Source organism: Sinohyriopsis cumingii, chromosome 6 (genome assembly GCF_028554795.1).
Source record: "Sinohyriopsis cumingii isolate HCF-2022 chromosome 6, ASM2855479v2, whole genome shotgun sequence".
NCBI lineage: Eukaryota > Metazoa > Mollusca > Bivalvia > Unionida > Unionidae > Sinohyriopsis > Sinohyriopsis cumingii.
In genome coordinates, this window is record NC_142966.1 from 135226482 (window position 1) to 135242677 (window position 16196).

The 16196-nt window shown below is 35.1% G+C and overlaps 1 protein-coding gene across 1 annotated transcript in view; it reads right to left on the bottom strand.

The window, feature by feature from the left end:
• The window catches only part of LOC149798049 (tripartite motif-containing protein 6-like), a 75814-nt gene extending 59824 nt beyond the window's left edge, over window positions 1–15990 (bottom strand). Inside the window, exon 1 of the mRNA XM_089963138.1 lies at window positions 15950–15990. The gene's annotated coding sequence lies outside the window, so the exon portion shown is untranslated. The remainder of the gene's footprint in view (window positions 1–15949) is intronic.
• Between the last annotated feature and the right edge of the window lie 206 nt (window positions 15991–16196).

Here is a 16196-nt window from a genome sequence, read left to right on the forward strand (position 1 = left end):
ATTTAAACGTGTAAATATGCCAAAATTTAAACAAACTTGGAAGTATTTAAATAACCTTTATGAAATCACTTGGCTCATACATTTCGGCTGATCTATGTAAACGTAACTGCGCAATATAATCAATTTATAAGGTATTTAACGCCACAGTTATACCGTCCTCTTGATTGTGTTGGTTTAAGACTGTGGTTTCACATACATTTTAGTCAAATCCTGAAATGCTTAGAGAGAGCTGGCTAAATTTAATTGAAAAGATAATATACAGAAAATTAGCCATTTCATTGGCATGTAGAGCATTAATTTTAACATTAGAATAGCTGAACAATGGGCCTGTCGAATGATATAGACATATCAATTTTTCTCAACAAATAATACACGTTAATATTAAGTGATTTGTTTGCCATGGTAGCTTATCGTAAATCTAACAATATACACTTTGAGGTCGAGCCTACAACCTGATTGAAGTCTTCTTTTATTTAAGCTGAGGTACATCTGAGTTCTTGCTAATGCATTCTCTTGTATGAAAGTTGCTTGTGATAACAGCCACGAATCGAAAGTGACTGCATGCACTTAATACTCTGAGTGGGGAACATTTATGTTCAGATAAAGAAACATGAGGGATTTAAAGCAAATCGTTTCTCCCTGCGAAATCCAACGGGCATTGAACTTAAATTTTCCAAGATATCTGAGTCTGTGTGAATTATTCATAGGAGGACTTTGCTATTGGCCGACAGAGAAGGACTAGCATATGCCATTGTGCCTAATTCGATTCTGATATTTGAGCATCCATTTTCGTTTGCATGCGCTTATTCAGAGATACAATAGGATGCCCATTAGGTAAAATGTTTCCCGGATGCATTCGTACTTTTGGTGCCTTTGACCCTGTCAGCCTTGCTTATGGTTGGTGTAATGATTTTTGCAAGGAGCAAAATATCAAATCAGTGGAACTTAAGGACATTTTACTGCAAAGTGAAGGTTATGTCGATGAAGGGAGATAGTGATTGAGGAAAGCAGGGAACTAGACCACTATACCATCTCAGTGTTTGTTCGTCCGTTTTTGAAATATCTCATGGTATGTCGGGGACGAGCTAGACATAGCCGTCGAGTGAGAAAGCTGTCGTCCCCATGGCTCTACCTGTGTTTCGATATAACATACAGCATATATATTAGCGCCATATTGTGCATTATCACCTTATGAGTAGTGTCCATTCCAAGGGTTACTAACTGATTTTGTGCATTTCCATAATTGCAGCCTAAGTGTATGCGCTTTGTGTGCGTTAGAAGAGAGTGACGGAAGAGTTCCAGGACCATAGTAATTATCTCCCGTAAGATGTTTTTCACCCAGGTATTTACCCCATGGAGTTTCTGGTATTAACCCCAGCGCCTCAGCAAGATAATGAGGTGGCACAAATATTACAAACCAGCAATGTTATAATATCGTCAAGGAATTAAATACAGTTCAGAATGATTCCCTGTCGTCCGGTACAGGTGTTGCTGAATTTATCACAGATATAAATGATGCACTGTCGGTCGAAGATCTTGATGGTACTATTAATAATCATGTGGTTCACGTTTGTGTCATACTTGACAAACTAACAAATTGAGCCAGATTATGTTCACTAGGCAGACAAAAATACAGATGTCATTTTTCCTACACATCGGTACTCTCAGATCCCCAAAATGATTTGAGATTATTGTAATTTGTTGGTTATCTTGGTTGATACACAATATATAAAACGCGAAAAATTAATCAACCTTGGTGTCCCGGCGACACTGAGTTTATAAAAAGTTTTTGCATATACTAATAAAACTCCACATGGAATCATTGCTATCAATTTACACGATCCAGCGACACGATATCGCATTGGTCTCGATTAAATGAAGAGAGAGAGAGAGGAAGAGAAGGTGGACGTAAAAGAGAGAGAGAGACAGAAATGTGTGTGTGTGTGTGTGTGTGTGTGTGTGTGTGTGATTGAACATGGCAGTTAAAAACAAAGAAAAACTTGATACTAGGGACTATTTAAAAAATATGTGTTTGGAATGAATACATTAGAATGACAACTCTCGGCCAGTGGGAATGATATTCATCTTCAACTGTTGTGAATATTTCATGATTCGGTACATCTTTTTAGTTTTGTTATGTATTTTTAAGTTGTGTACAACCTCAGAATACGTTAATACAGCAGGGCGATTAAATGATCTTAACGAGTGTGTTGAAACAAAGTATGCACAGAGAGAGAGAGAGAGAGAGAGAGAGAGAGAGAGATTTGCTACAATCTATAACAAGAAGGAAACAAAAAGAGAAATATCACCGCATGCGGTATACAATCTTATCTGGTTTCATGGTCTTGACGAACCGGCATGTCTTTGAAGTGATAAATGGGTGTAACAAGATGAGTGATGCAATTCACAGTTTTACAGTTTGAAATACAAAGTGCTTTCAGTCCTGGTTCTTTCCTACAAACGAGTCATTTACAAAGGAAAGAGATTTATTCTGCAAAACACCTGCTTACCCCTTTCACTTAGGGTCAAGGTCGCAGTCAAGGAATATGGTGTATTGACGTAGATTTAGAATCGAGCCTGCTGATATATTATTCAGTTAAACTTCTATGTGTTATGCTAGACATGCTTATATAGTTATTTTATGTGAGTGATGCATCTTGGGAATGGAATGGGAATGGCTGCACGCATTGTCAAGGGTTTTAACTTCCCTTATTTTACTCTCTATTCAGAACGTAAGTACACAGAGTTGACCCTGCAAAACTTTTAAAATAATCTTTAATAACACTTAGTATGTGCATTGTCAAACGAGCAATGGAGTCTGAAATGTATTGTTTCCTTTATGCGATCATTTTAAAAGCTAAAATGGTCATTTTCTGTAAACAAAATGATGGTATTCGAAAATAAAAGACTGAAACAGTAGAGTAATCGCTATTTGTTTCAATTTAAAGAGCTAGCAAATAATAGGAAACTTTTTCTTCCTAATGCATAAGCAGTTCTTACTTTGTTATACTTTTTGCAAACATACCATACAGCCTACCTCAAGTGCCAGATGGCTATGACTTGGCACATTTTCTTACAATGATAACCCATTTAATTATAGCGCTTGCGTCATCACACTGAAAGCATTTTCAGTAAGGTCGTTAGAAGAACTTTTAAGGAATTCTGCATGGCATATAATGTAACGTCTTCATCTATCTAAGAAGGGTGATTAATTGGATTTGGCTGGCGTTATCTAGAGGTTGACCTTCCTCGGCTGGAGTGAAAGAAGAATATAATTTCAACAGAGAACTGAGCTAGAATACTGGGAAGAAATAAAGCAATACAAGTCCCCTTTGACAAGAAAATAACAATTTTAAACAGAACAAATTAATAACGACAATTCCAATTCAAGTTAGATTATGTTAATAGAATTTAACAGGAATGTCCAGTTTGGATTTATTTCATCGTCATAACGAGAGGGGTGAAAAGAGTGCAATGTCCACGACCAGTTTGCATCACCTTCTGCTCTTGACCGTGTATCAACGTCTTCCTAGTTCATCGTCTGCCTAAGCTCTATGCTTTCCTCCTTCATGGACTTCCTGGTCCTTTTATTCTGACCTCGTCCTCCCTTTTCATCGTACGTCTGTCTTCAGACTGTCCCGTCTGTCTCCAAGAACCTGTTCCTTATTGCTGTTCTCTTTCAGAACTTGTGCGTCCTAGCACTGAAACCTGTCTTTCTTTTTTACATGACGGCTACCTGGTCCCCATCTTGTTTAGCGAGGATAGTACTATTCTCTTTAGGCTTCCACGGAATCAAGACTCTCTTCTTCTTTCAGGACATTTCAGACTTAAGAATCTCGATAAGTTCGACACTTTGAATTCTGATTGTTTCTAACGTGCACGCCTTAATTTATTCTTCCCATCCGTAGGCAGCGGTCCCTAATGTTTCCCAAAGAAATAATTCCTTTCATCAGATTTAGACAGCTCAGAATCTGTGAACGACGGTGCGTAACAATTCCCCTTGAAAATATGACACATTGACATAGGTTCCTACCAAGCGGTTAGGGTTGGTAGCTTAAATGTTTACTTTCTATAGACCGTGTTAAGATACCCCGGTCAATTTCAATGAGTTCAAATGCTGCCCCTTTAAATTTTACACTGCCATGGGGGGGGGGGGGGGGGCGGGGGGTGGGGAGATGAACGAAGAAATGTCGAAGTGACTCTTCACAAAGACGTTTCTGGCTAGAATGAGATAAAATGTTAATGCTCAGTGAATTCAACTTTAACGCTCACTGTAATTCAAAATTCCACACTTCACATATAATAACAAAATACTTAGCAGACAAGAATAATCGTCCTGGATTACACAAACTCGAACACTATTCATCATTTATCGTAAGATCGGCAAATTACGCTTACATCATATGAATGTTCTGTTCAAGAGGAAACTTTAAAATCAACGAAAATGATATGCTGTGCTCTTCGATGTTGTCATAAATTCGGTTGTAGGTGCCAAGCAATACTGCCATTTTTAGGTTCAAATTTATCAATGCCTATAATTTACCCATAAGCATGCTTCCTCTGAAAAATACATGATTTTTGCTTGGTACTTATTTTCAGCTAATAAGCGACTTTTTATCTTTAAAATTCAGCATTAAATACACTGTAACACATACGCTGGTTTCATAGCTCATAAAATACTTAGATGTATGTCGGGTAAACATAAAATATACTGGTATATCATATCGTTAATCCTATAGAATGTTCAGTCATTGAATTCCCCTATGTTACTAATAATCGATTACTGAAACTCGTCGTATATTGCTCTCGAAACTATAAGTGGCTCACCCAAAGATCTATCAATCTGGCGTGCGACCTCTACCGCTAACGTTTTTTATTATTAGGCTTAGAAACCTTGAGCGAAATTTGAATATACTTATACTAGTTTAAGCAGAGCCTTGAGAAACACTCACCTACTCTACTACTACTACTACTACTAATAATAATAATAATAATAATAATGGTGAATATATATACGAAGTTTATCAAAGCATCCAGCTTGACAATGACGGAAGAACATATCAAGAGCGCCTGCAAGAAACACTTGACTTTACGTCATAAAATCATGAAAGGTAAGGCATGCATGACGTGTGGATTTTTAGACAAATGCTAGAACCGAAAAGTGCAGTTTTTATATCAAGATCATGCAATAAACTCTTGACAATGGATTCTTATCTACATGACAAAAATTCAGAGCCTACGGTTTGACCTGAATAAAAAGTACTGTCAAACATCAAGAATTATTGGTTTCAGTAATATATATATATATCTATATATATATATATATATATATATATATATATATATATATATATATATATATATATATCCCCAATGGCGTAAGGAAATTACTATCACGGTTTAAGACCTGGAAACGAGAATCATAACTGATAAAGACGGATTAATGTACGCATCTATTCGTGACATACAATTGTGGACGTAAAAAGTTGCAATCATTAATTATGATAAATTTATACTCCGATCATAAAATGCACGAGAAACAATCAGGCAGACTTCGCCCGTCCTTAAATAACAGCACGTATTGATGACGAAACTAGCAGCAATTGTCAGTAGATGTTGATAACATCCCGCCACCCACCCCCTTTGCTGCTTTAACACTAAGAATTATACAGTTAAAGAGCTTAAGTTCATGCAGATTACGTAGATAGACTTTCTGCACATGAGATTATTATGACTGGTTGTTACTGTTGTTGTTATTGTTGTTATCGATTTAATGTCATTTCTCAGTGCAAACACGATAGGTTATGCATGTCTGCAGTATACATGGTGGAGAAAGAGTCTGGAATATCTGTTCCATGGACGCTAATGCAACAGTTGCCGAGTAACAGACTCGAACCCAAGCGGACAGAAGGGAAATGGCAGTGATTGATAAAGGCGAGCGCTTTAGGCTACTTAGCCACATGCGGCAACTGTATTATGAACTGTATTATGTCTTTAATGAATAAGCAACGTATGGAGCGATTAAATGTATTATCTGACAGATATATAATAATAGGTGCGACCTACAATATTTTGATATAGATCGAAGAACATGACCATAATAATGGTAGCAAGCTACTACGTGTTGATTACGTTGTGCGCATACAAAACAGAAACATAAATAGATAAATAAACAAATGTACCTACTACTCACCACACTATTTTCCTGAAAAATGTAGTTCAGTTTGTCATCTGCAACTACTTGCCCCGATCGTGTAGAACTGACATGTCATGATATCCTGATACATAAAAACACCCAGTACAAAGTCTGATCTGATTTACTTTCGTGAGAAAGCTTGCCAGTAGCTTCTCGTGGGTCGGTGGTTCTTTCCGGGTCTTCCCGGGTTCTTCCTCCACTATTAATACTGGCCACCTGTACAGCCTGTCGTGTGCTGAAAAATGGCGTTCAACCCCACAACAACAACAACTGATAAACAGACATGTGCGATTATATGTAACTGATACGACACTGATCCCGAAATTGACCTTACGCTCCGCCTACCGAGCACGTGACTTGACAACCTCTTAACCTCTGACAAACATTATGTGAAAATGGCGGGCGTGATAACATTAAAATATATACCAGACGATATTGGTGAGCAATATTTGCCATATGAAACAATATTGAGACAGAGACAGAAAGCGAGAGCATTTATCCATCGCTTGCACTTCTCAAAGTTACGTCGGTATGTGGAGAACTCGCCCCAACGTATCTGGAGAGGTCACCCCAGAGTGGCTGGAGAAGGCGCCCCAATTGGTTGGAGAAGTCATCCCAAAACTTGTCACTCAAATAACCTTTTTATAACAGAATTACGTTATCTTTTACGTGAAATAACCTTTTTATAACAGAATTACGTTATCTTTTACGTGATTCATATATATATATATATATATATATATATATATATATATATATATATATATATATATATATACACGCGATGACAAAAGAGATATTAACTTAAATTAAAGCACTATCATAGTAATATGTATAAAAACGAAATTAAGTCTGTGTATAATCTAATGCATGACGACAGTATAGTGATTAAAATGATTATAAGTCAAACATTATTATTATTGTGAATCAAGACCATTATGTTAAAGAGGATGAACGTCAATTAGAAATTAAATAAAAAATTTCAACATGCATTAATGAGATCAATAAAAATAATAATTCCGTATGTGAAGAATTTGATACTTTCCCTCTAAACATACGTACACCTCAAAAGAAATAATTCCGTATATGAGGAATTTGATACTTTTCCTCTTAACATACGTACACCTCAATTCTACATATTACCCAAAACTCATACAAATCCTGACCATAATTTACCTTTAAATTTTCCAGGACGACCCATTATATCAGGTTGTAATTCATATACTGAAAACCTATCCAAATTTATTGATAGTGTTTTACAACCTTTAATAAAATCACTTCCTTCATACATAAAGAAACAACTACTTTCATTAAAAAGTCGATGTCTATTCCATATCTATCTGATAATTTCAATCCTGGTATCATTAGATGTAACATCACTATATACCAACATTCCGCATGCAGATGATATTGAAGCGTGCAAATATTTTATTGATAACAATCCTAATAATAGCACACTATCTAGCGAAAATTTTGTAAAATAATAAAAACTTATCTTGGAAAATAATTATTTTCAATTTAATAATATGAATTACATACAAATAATGGGTACGGCAATGGGTAATAATATGGTTCCTTCAATCTTGCCTTTCATGGGTGAATTAGAAAAGGATTTTATTCAAAACGAAAAGTTTAATCCATCTCTTTGGTTCAGATTTTTAGATGACATATTTATGATCTGGAAGCATTCAACTGAAGAACTTAAAAAAATATTGATATACAATGGCCGAGTCGATCTCGACAGAACCAGATTGTCGGAGGAAAATGGCGGACATAAACAGTGCCTGGAGGTGTGTATAACAGCGCTCGCTGATTGGTCAATGGAGCAGAATGATTGACAACTGGCGATAGGTCAATTACCTATGTGAGATTAATGAACTTTGTCACACACCACCGCTTACGCTAGATGGGTACGGACAGCCAACTGCGTTTAGGCGGTATGTTGGTTTGTTCTTGGGCTTTGATTTTGTATAACAAAGGATAGTAGAGATGTGTATGATTTGCAGGAAGTTATTCGACACAAGAAACACCATTTATCTTCATCATCATAGATGTTATCATCATCCCCATCATCACCATTACCATTATCATCACAAGCAGCAACATCATATCAATAATAATAATAATAATAATAATAATAATAATAATAATAATAATAAGAAGAAGAAGAAGAAGAAGAAGAAAAAGAATAAGAACAATAATAACACGATATCGCATTGGTCTCGATTAAATGGAGAGAGAGAGAGAGAGAGAGAGAGAGAGAGCGGGCAGACGTAAAAGAGAGAGGAAGACAGAAATTTGCGTGTTGTGTGAGATTGAAAACGGCAGTAAAAAAAAAAAAGGAAATCTTCATTTATGGGTCTATTTCAAAAATATCTGTTTCGAATGAATACATAAGAAAGACAACTTTTGGCCAGGGCGAATAATATCCGAGACTCTCTCCCTTCTCTCTATTCTATTCAGAACGTAAGTATAAAGTGTTGACTCTGTTCAAAGACTTTTCAAAAAATCGTTAATAACACTTAGTATGTGCAGGGTCAAACGAGCTAACTTTAGCTATACAATTACGTTTCTAGATTTTCTACGATTGTTTTTTTTTTAGTGTTTTACTGTACAATGGAATCAGAAATGTATTATTTCCTTTATGCTATCATTTTAAAAGCTAAAATGGTCATTTTATGTAAACAAATCGATGGTATTCGAAAATAAAAGACTGAAAACAGTAGAGTAATCGCTATTTGTTTCAATTCAAAGAGTTAGCAAATAATTGGAAACTTTTTCTTCCTAATGCATAAGCAGTTCACACTTTGTTGTATCATTTGCAATAATACCATACAGCCTACCTCAAGTGCCAGATGGCCATGACTTGGCAAATTTTCTTACAATGATAACCGATTTGATTAAAGCTCTTACGTCCTCACACGAAAAGCATTTTCAGTAAGGTCGTTATGAGAACTTTTAAGGAATTTGCATGTCATATAACAATAAAATACATAGCAGACAAGAATAATCGTCCTGGATTACACAAACTCGAACACTATTCATCATTAATAGTAAGATCGGCAAATTACGCTTACATCATATGAATGTTCTGTTCAAGAGGAAACTTTAAAATCACAGAAAATGATATGTTGTGCTATTTGATGCTGACATAAATTCCTTTGTAGGTGCTCAGCAATACAGCCATTTTTTAGGTTCAAATTTATCAATGCCTACAATTTCCCCATATGCATGCTTCCTCTGAAAAATACATGATTTGTGCCTGGTATTTTTTTCAGCCAGTAAGCGACTTTTTATCTTTAAAATTCAGCATTAAATACAGCACACCACATACACTGGTTTCATAGCTCATAAAATACTTAGTTGTCTGTCGTGTAAGCATAAAATATACTGGTAGATCATATATCGTTAATCCTATAGAATATTCAGTCATTGAATTCCCCTGTGTTACTAATAATAGATTACTGAAACTCGTCGTATCTTGCTCTCGAAACGATAAGTGGCTCACCCAAAGATCTATCCATCCGACCTGCGATCTCTCCCGCTCAGAATTTCTGAATTGTTTTTTATTATTATTAGAAAACTTGAGCAATAATTTGATTTTTCTTTTACAAGTTTAGACAGAACCATGATAAACCCGCATTTCCTCTACTACTACTACTACTACTACTACTACTGATAATAATAATAATAATAATAATAATAATAATAATAATAATAAAATGGAGAACCTATTTACGAAAGGGAATTGGGGAAAAATGGTCTCGTCTATTTCAATATCGCCAATTTACCACTAAAGAGGTTTGTTATATGATGTATAACATAACATAAAATTACAGCAGCAGAGAGGATGAGCAGCCCTTTTTGTAGGACGTCCCATTTTGAAAACTAAGGCTTCCTACAAAAATGAAAACATAAGGTCAATAACGTGAAACAAAAGTTTCTAACTTTTCGACAGTTTCTCCAGAGTGAAGCTCCGGGGGTTATTATTTTTCGCGTTGTCGTTTTCAAGTGAATATACGCGCGCGTTTTCTGCTCATTGAGGTCGCACCCGCTGCTGCTATCAAAACATTTTATCAAGTCCGATTCGATATCTCGACCGCGGGACATGTACATTTATTTTTATAAATCCATGCGGGATTGACTGTGCCCGTGAAAAGAATTTTTTAAATTTAATTATATCCACATCACTGTTACACCAAGTCTGGTGAATATTTCGTAACGAAATGCGTATAAACTCCCTTAAATACAACTTAAATAGTATAGATGTCTATGATCACATTTGGTATTTGTGTATACCGCTGAGTAACATAAATCACATCAGTATTTGTATGTCCTCCACGCGAGAATATTCTAGCTATATTTGACTGTTATTCCAGCATCACATCATCGTATATAACTAAATTGTTAATAAACCCATCGAGGTCGTCTACAGAAGGCGCTTCACTGATATCAGTAATAAATTCAATAACGTCTTCATTTAACAATTTTACATTTTCGTTAAAATCTTTAAGCACTTCATAACATCGCTGGTCATCTACAGATGGTGCAACTAAATACAGTTTATCCCATTTCAACCACATCGTTATCAGATTAAGTAACAGTTCTGTCTTACCCGTTCCAGATTGACCTATTATAATCATTCGGGCAGAATTGGTAGCGCTGGATGATGTTTAACCGGTTCTCGTTTTGTTGTTGCCGAAAAATCAATTACATCCATATTACACAAAAGATAAATGAATATTAATCTTTAGTGTGTAAAATGCAGGGCGCGTACCATCACAAGTGAATTAACAACTATAGCTACGACAAACAAACGACAAGCACTTACGGGCAAGTGTGAACGATGTGGTACAAAAACAATTAAGTTTATTTCCACTAACAAACCAACGGGTAAATCAACAGGCAGAGTTAAAAAATAAAAGAAGGTGATAATGCCGCTTTCTTTAACAAAGTTACCAGGAACTCCATGGGGAAAATACCCAGGAGAAGAAAGTATCCCAGGATATAATTATTGTGGTCCTGGTACTAGACTTGATTCCAGGCTTGAAAATCAAGATCAGCCAAAACCCAGAGAGTATCCAGTAAACGCGATTGATCGAGCGTGTCATTCTCATGATGTAGCTTATAAAAGTAAAAACCTACAAGATATACATATTACAGATGCAAAATTAATTCATGCGCTAAATTCCATCAAAATAAATCTTTCAAAAAATCATTAGCTAATTGGTTGGTGAGATCTGCGATGAAACGTAAGCTAGCATTAGCAGCTGATAATAAATCAGCTAATTATTAAAATGATGGAATCGAATTATTAAAGCCCAAGATGACACTGGAGGGGTAAACTCGCTGAGGCAGCAAATGTTACACGTGTTGCTGCTGTAAAATGGTTAGCACGACAGGCAATATGGCACATTTATCACCCACCGCCTAAACGAATCGAGTATCCACATTTTGATGTCAGCGTGCCAAATAAAGTTCATCAAGCGGATATATTATTTTTACCACACGTTACTTTTAAAATTGGGAGACGTCGATCAACATGTAAATACGCGCTAACTGTCGTTGACGTTGCAAGTATATTCAAGGAAGCAGAGCCGTTATCAACAAAGATATCACATGAGCGACAACTGACGAAACAGTAAAACAATTGCCAATCAATTGTTCAGCATGTTCGGTATACTTTAACGCAAGACTTTTCATTTCTTCGTGGAGAGAGTATGTGCGATAAATAACGCCATTTTGTCTTCCAAATTGATCATAATTTCATCATGGGACATTTGATACAACCACACGGATACAGGATCGAATTTACTCACTTCATTCATAAAATCAAACATATCACCGTGTTAAAATTTAACAGTTCGATTCCGTGGAAATATTGTAGTGCATTTGTCCACGCATGCGCATTATGATCAATAATTTCGATCGAAGCTCCTTTTGATTTATACTTTGATCCGTATGAAATCTATCTCCGGTTATCGTTTTAATATTATTGATAATTTTAGTTTCTTCCCTAGCTCAGCGACATCTTTGACAGACGCTCCGGTAATTTTTAACTATTTCTCCCAACTCGTTTATTATTTTACGTGTTTTATCTGTTAGACCGTTTCCACGAGTCGAGATGGTAAAATGTTCCGTTACTCGTTCGGCTACACAATTTATTTGTGAAAATTTTGTTGCTTTTAGATTATTAACGCTGAGTTTATCATTTATCGGATAAATGTCATTAAAAAACTGATGTTATAGGATACGCTCTTTCAAAATATGGTTTCTCGATACAAGTCAACATTAATGGTTTGGAATTTTTACTCGGTATGGCAATTTTTTTATTATGAACGACAGGGTCATATTTGTCACGGATAATCCAATTGTCTGTTTCTGTTAATACAACAAATTTTACTTTAAAAAAAAGATATTTTCGATTGTCTAGATAATTAGTGATCATTGCCTCTCGTTTGTCGTTCATCGTAGCATAGACACTTTTGTCACTGAGTATGATTTTGAATGTTGACCATACATGAGACGCGCCATCTTTGCGAAATTCTTCTTAGCTACATGAATTTTATTAATCAAACTTTTATTCTCCGAATCAACCAAACCTCGCACCGGTAAGTCAGGGAATATTCCGTCAAGAATAAATTTATAATCAGAAGCATTAATCGTAGATAATCTCTCTAATTCATCCATTTATAATTAAAACAAATATTTAAATTGAAATACTATCTCTCTCTCTCTCTCTCTCTCTCTCTCTCTCTCTCTCTCTCTATATATATATATATATATATATATATATATATATATATATATATTCCAACAAACGACAAATGCAAGTGGTTAATGATAGGTTCTTTGACTCCTTGTAACAAAACCTGCCTAAGCGTATTCTGCGGACATCATGTGCAAAGCGTTCGTAATGGAAGTTTAGGACCAAAACCGTGTTTACGATTTGGTGTCGGAGTGAGAGAAACAACGCAGTTGTGTGTGCAATGTGGTGGTAAAATATACAGAGAACTGTAACGATACTATGATACAAAATATAATGACAGTGACAGGGTAATAAAAAGCGTAGAAGACTATCTGATTAGTTTTTCAGAGTAATGATTTGGACCAAAAAAATAATTAAATGATATTGTATATACATGAGCTAAAACATTGATAATACCCCAACACAAGATTTTGTAAAGCATTCTATTATAACGAATTATGACGCATTTGTGATGGTGTAATCAGACACTGTCGACTAAAAGAACCAGTCGGCGATGTCACTAATAATGGTTATCTAAGATTTACTACTGGACATGAAAAATAGTACTCGAAGACGGTCTTGTGATCGATAATGTTGAATCAGATCCCCGAAATAACTCTTTATCCAATTTTTGAGCTGTTATACAAAGCCACAACCGTAAATTCGGTAACACTGGCAAATATTAAAAAGTTGCAAGATCGGTTAAATCTAAAAATACAGCGACTGACGAAGAAATAATATTTCAATCAATGAATGCAGCAGCCAAATAGTTCGATATTGTAGCGAATTCGGTACAACGTGATGCGGATAAAATATATAAATCTGCTCTCTCTAAGAAATATAACCAAAAATGATTTTCCATTATTTTTGAGAGAGATCACTGTAAAGCTAAGCTATTTTCGATAGAGTAATTAAGTAGTTACCTCAATTATATTTAATAACTACTTATTTTTTGTTATCATTCAGTAAATTATGATACAACATATATCTTGTTACTCTGAGACCAACGGTGTAAATCCCCATTCAAATACTACTACTCTTTTTCCTTATGAAGCAAGGGAAATAATTTTGTGGTATAAGTATTGTCCGTAGATCGCAATTTATTTTGTCTTGTTAATTGATTAACCATCTTTATGATAATTAATGTCAGTGAACTAACTACAATGTTTTAAAGGTCAAATTAATGGATGGATAATTATGGTCTCTAACTTGCAAAATAAATCACGCGGTACATATAAATACAACAAAGTTCTTTTTAGATCTATTACACATGGATATATAATTTTCAAACCTGACTTTGTCAATCCAAAAAATATGTGTATATACACACATATCATTTTTTATACAGTTTTGGAAAATATAAAATAAAATTAACGCTGTAATTTTGCTCAGTACTGCAGCATAGGTAACTTTATAATACTTTCTGAAACGTATATTTATAAAATTGGAACTTGGCGCGGTTGATTCTCATATTGGGGATCAGAGTTCGAATCTCGTGACCGGCACACTGTCGACGGTACCGATTAAAGCGGTTTTTTATATAAAGGTTTCGGCTCCAGCCCGTGTACACCACGTCAAACAACTGAAAGGTAATAAGTGTAGCTATATATCGTAATTGGCTAAAGGAATTGTTTCGTAGCATTTCTTTCTGTTGTAGCAGATTCCTAAGTAGCAACTGTCAAATAGGGGTTCAGATTAAAATACATAAGTTCATGCCACTGAAAAGTTTAATAAAATCTGTCATCGCTTTTTATCAGCCACCTTTAAAAAAAAAAAAAAAAAATCGTGTTTCTCTGACTAAATTGAACTGTTTCGTCTCAATATACGATTTAACTGTACCTTTGGCAAGATTGTAAAATTACTATAGATTCTAATGTAGCTGTGCAAATGGGCAAAACAACACGTATGCATCGCTGTAGTAATATACTGTACGCACTCACATTATAGCAAGACAATGTAACTATATTACATCATAATTTGTGCTTCTTAACTACTCAATGTAATATATTTTGTAAAAGTAGAGATAGAACATTTATACCAAACGCAAATATGTACTGTGTGCAGCTACATTAGAATCTATAGCAATTGTACAATCTTGCCAATAGGTCAGATCAGAGTCTACAATAAAATGATTTTTTGCGCTTTATGTGCCATTGCGTTATAATATAAACAATTTTACTGGATAACCTTATAGATCCGATTACAGAGTAAAGTAATAATTTATTTTATAATACTTTTGCTGCAACCACAGACAATTAATTTGGCATTCATAGGTGACATTCATGAAAATAGATTTTATGTTGGTCCTGGCAGAAATAGAAATCTAATGCAACTACACATCTGGATATCATTACCAGACAACACGGCATTTACTTATACAATAACATAGTAATTTTCAATTAGCTCTTTAATTGCGCAGTCTCCTAGGAGCCTTTTATTTCTCGATGGAATTTTAAAACTTAGAAAGAAGACAACAATAATATAGATCTTGAATTTTGTTTTCGTTTGAGATGGATACGTGTTCCTATGAAATAGTGCTATCCACCAATTGTTAGCTATATGCAAAACGATGGTGTATTGTGTTTCTTATGTTTTAAAATATGAGTAGTTCTTCATATCAATTTATAAGACAGAAGCAATGTATCAATGTATACCACAGTAATCAAACCCAAATTGGTCCAGAAACGTACTTTTAAAACATTTTCATAAAGAGATATCCTGGTTTAATTTGGGTTGACTGGTTCAGTAACCGCATACCCTTCACTACTACATGGATTGTTTCACCTAAGTGCTATTAACCCTTTGAATAAGTAGGGATTTTGAATTACCTAACCATACAATTCCGTATTTCTTATGACCGTACAGACGACGCTTCAAAACTATAACAATAATAGATAAACCCGTTAAAATGAAAACTTGTTTTGTTTGTAAACCTAGAAACTGCATTTTCAAGGTGATCAAGAGATAAAGAGACAGACCATTACAAATTCACAAGAAAATACTACCTTTGTGTTAGAACAGCGCAAGTCCTGTGCCACCCAAGACTGATCACGGCTGATGTTAAAACAGACCACCAGGTATGATATTTACTTAATACCCTTCCAAGAAAACCTTGTGGAGTCTTATCAGGTATACGGAGATAATTTACATACAATTCCCGTGTATAATGCAACAAGGAAGTATATTGTTTATAACAAGCAGTTCGCTATTTTGTGCCTGGTTTCAGTAGATCAGTCACGCGGTCATATAATA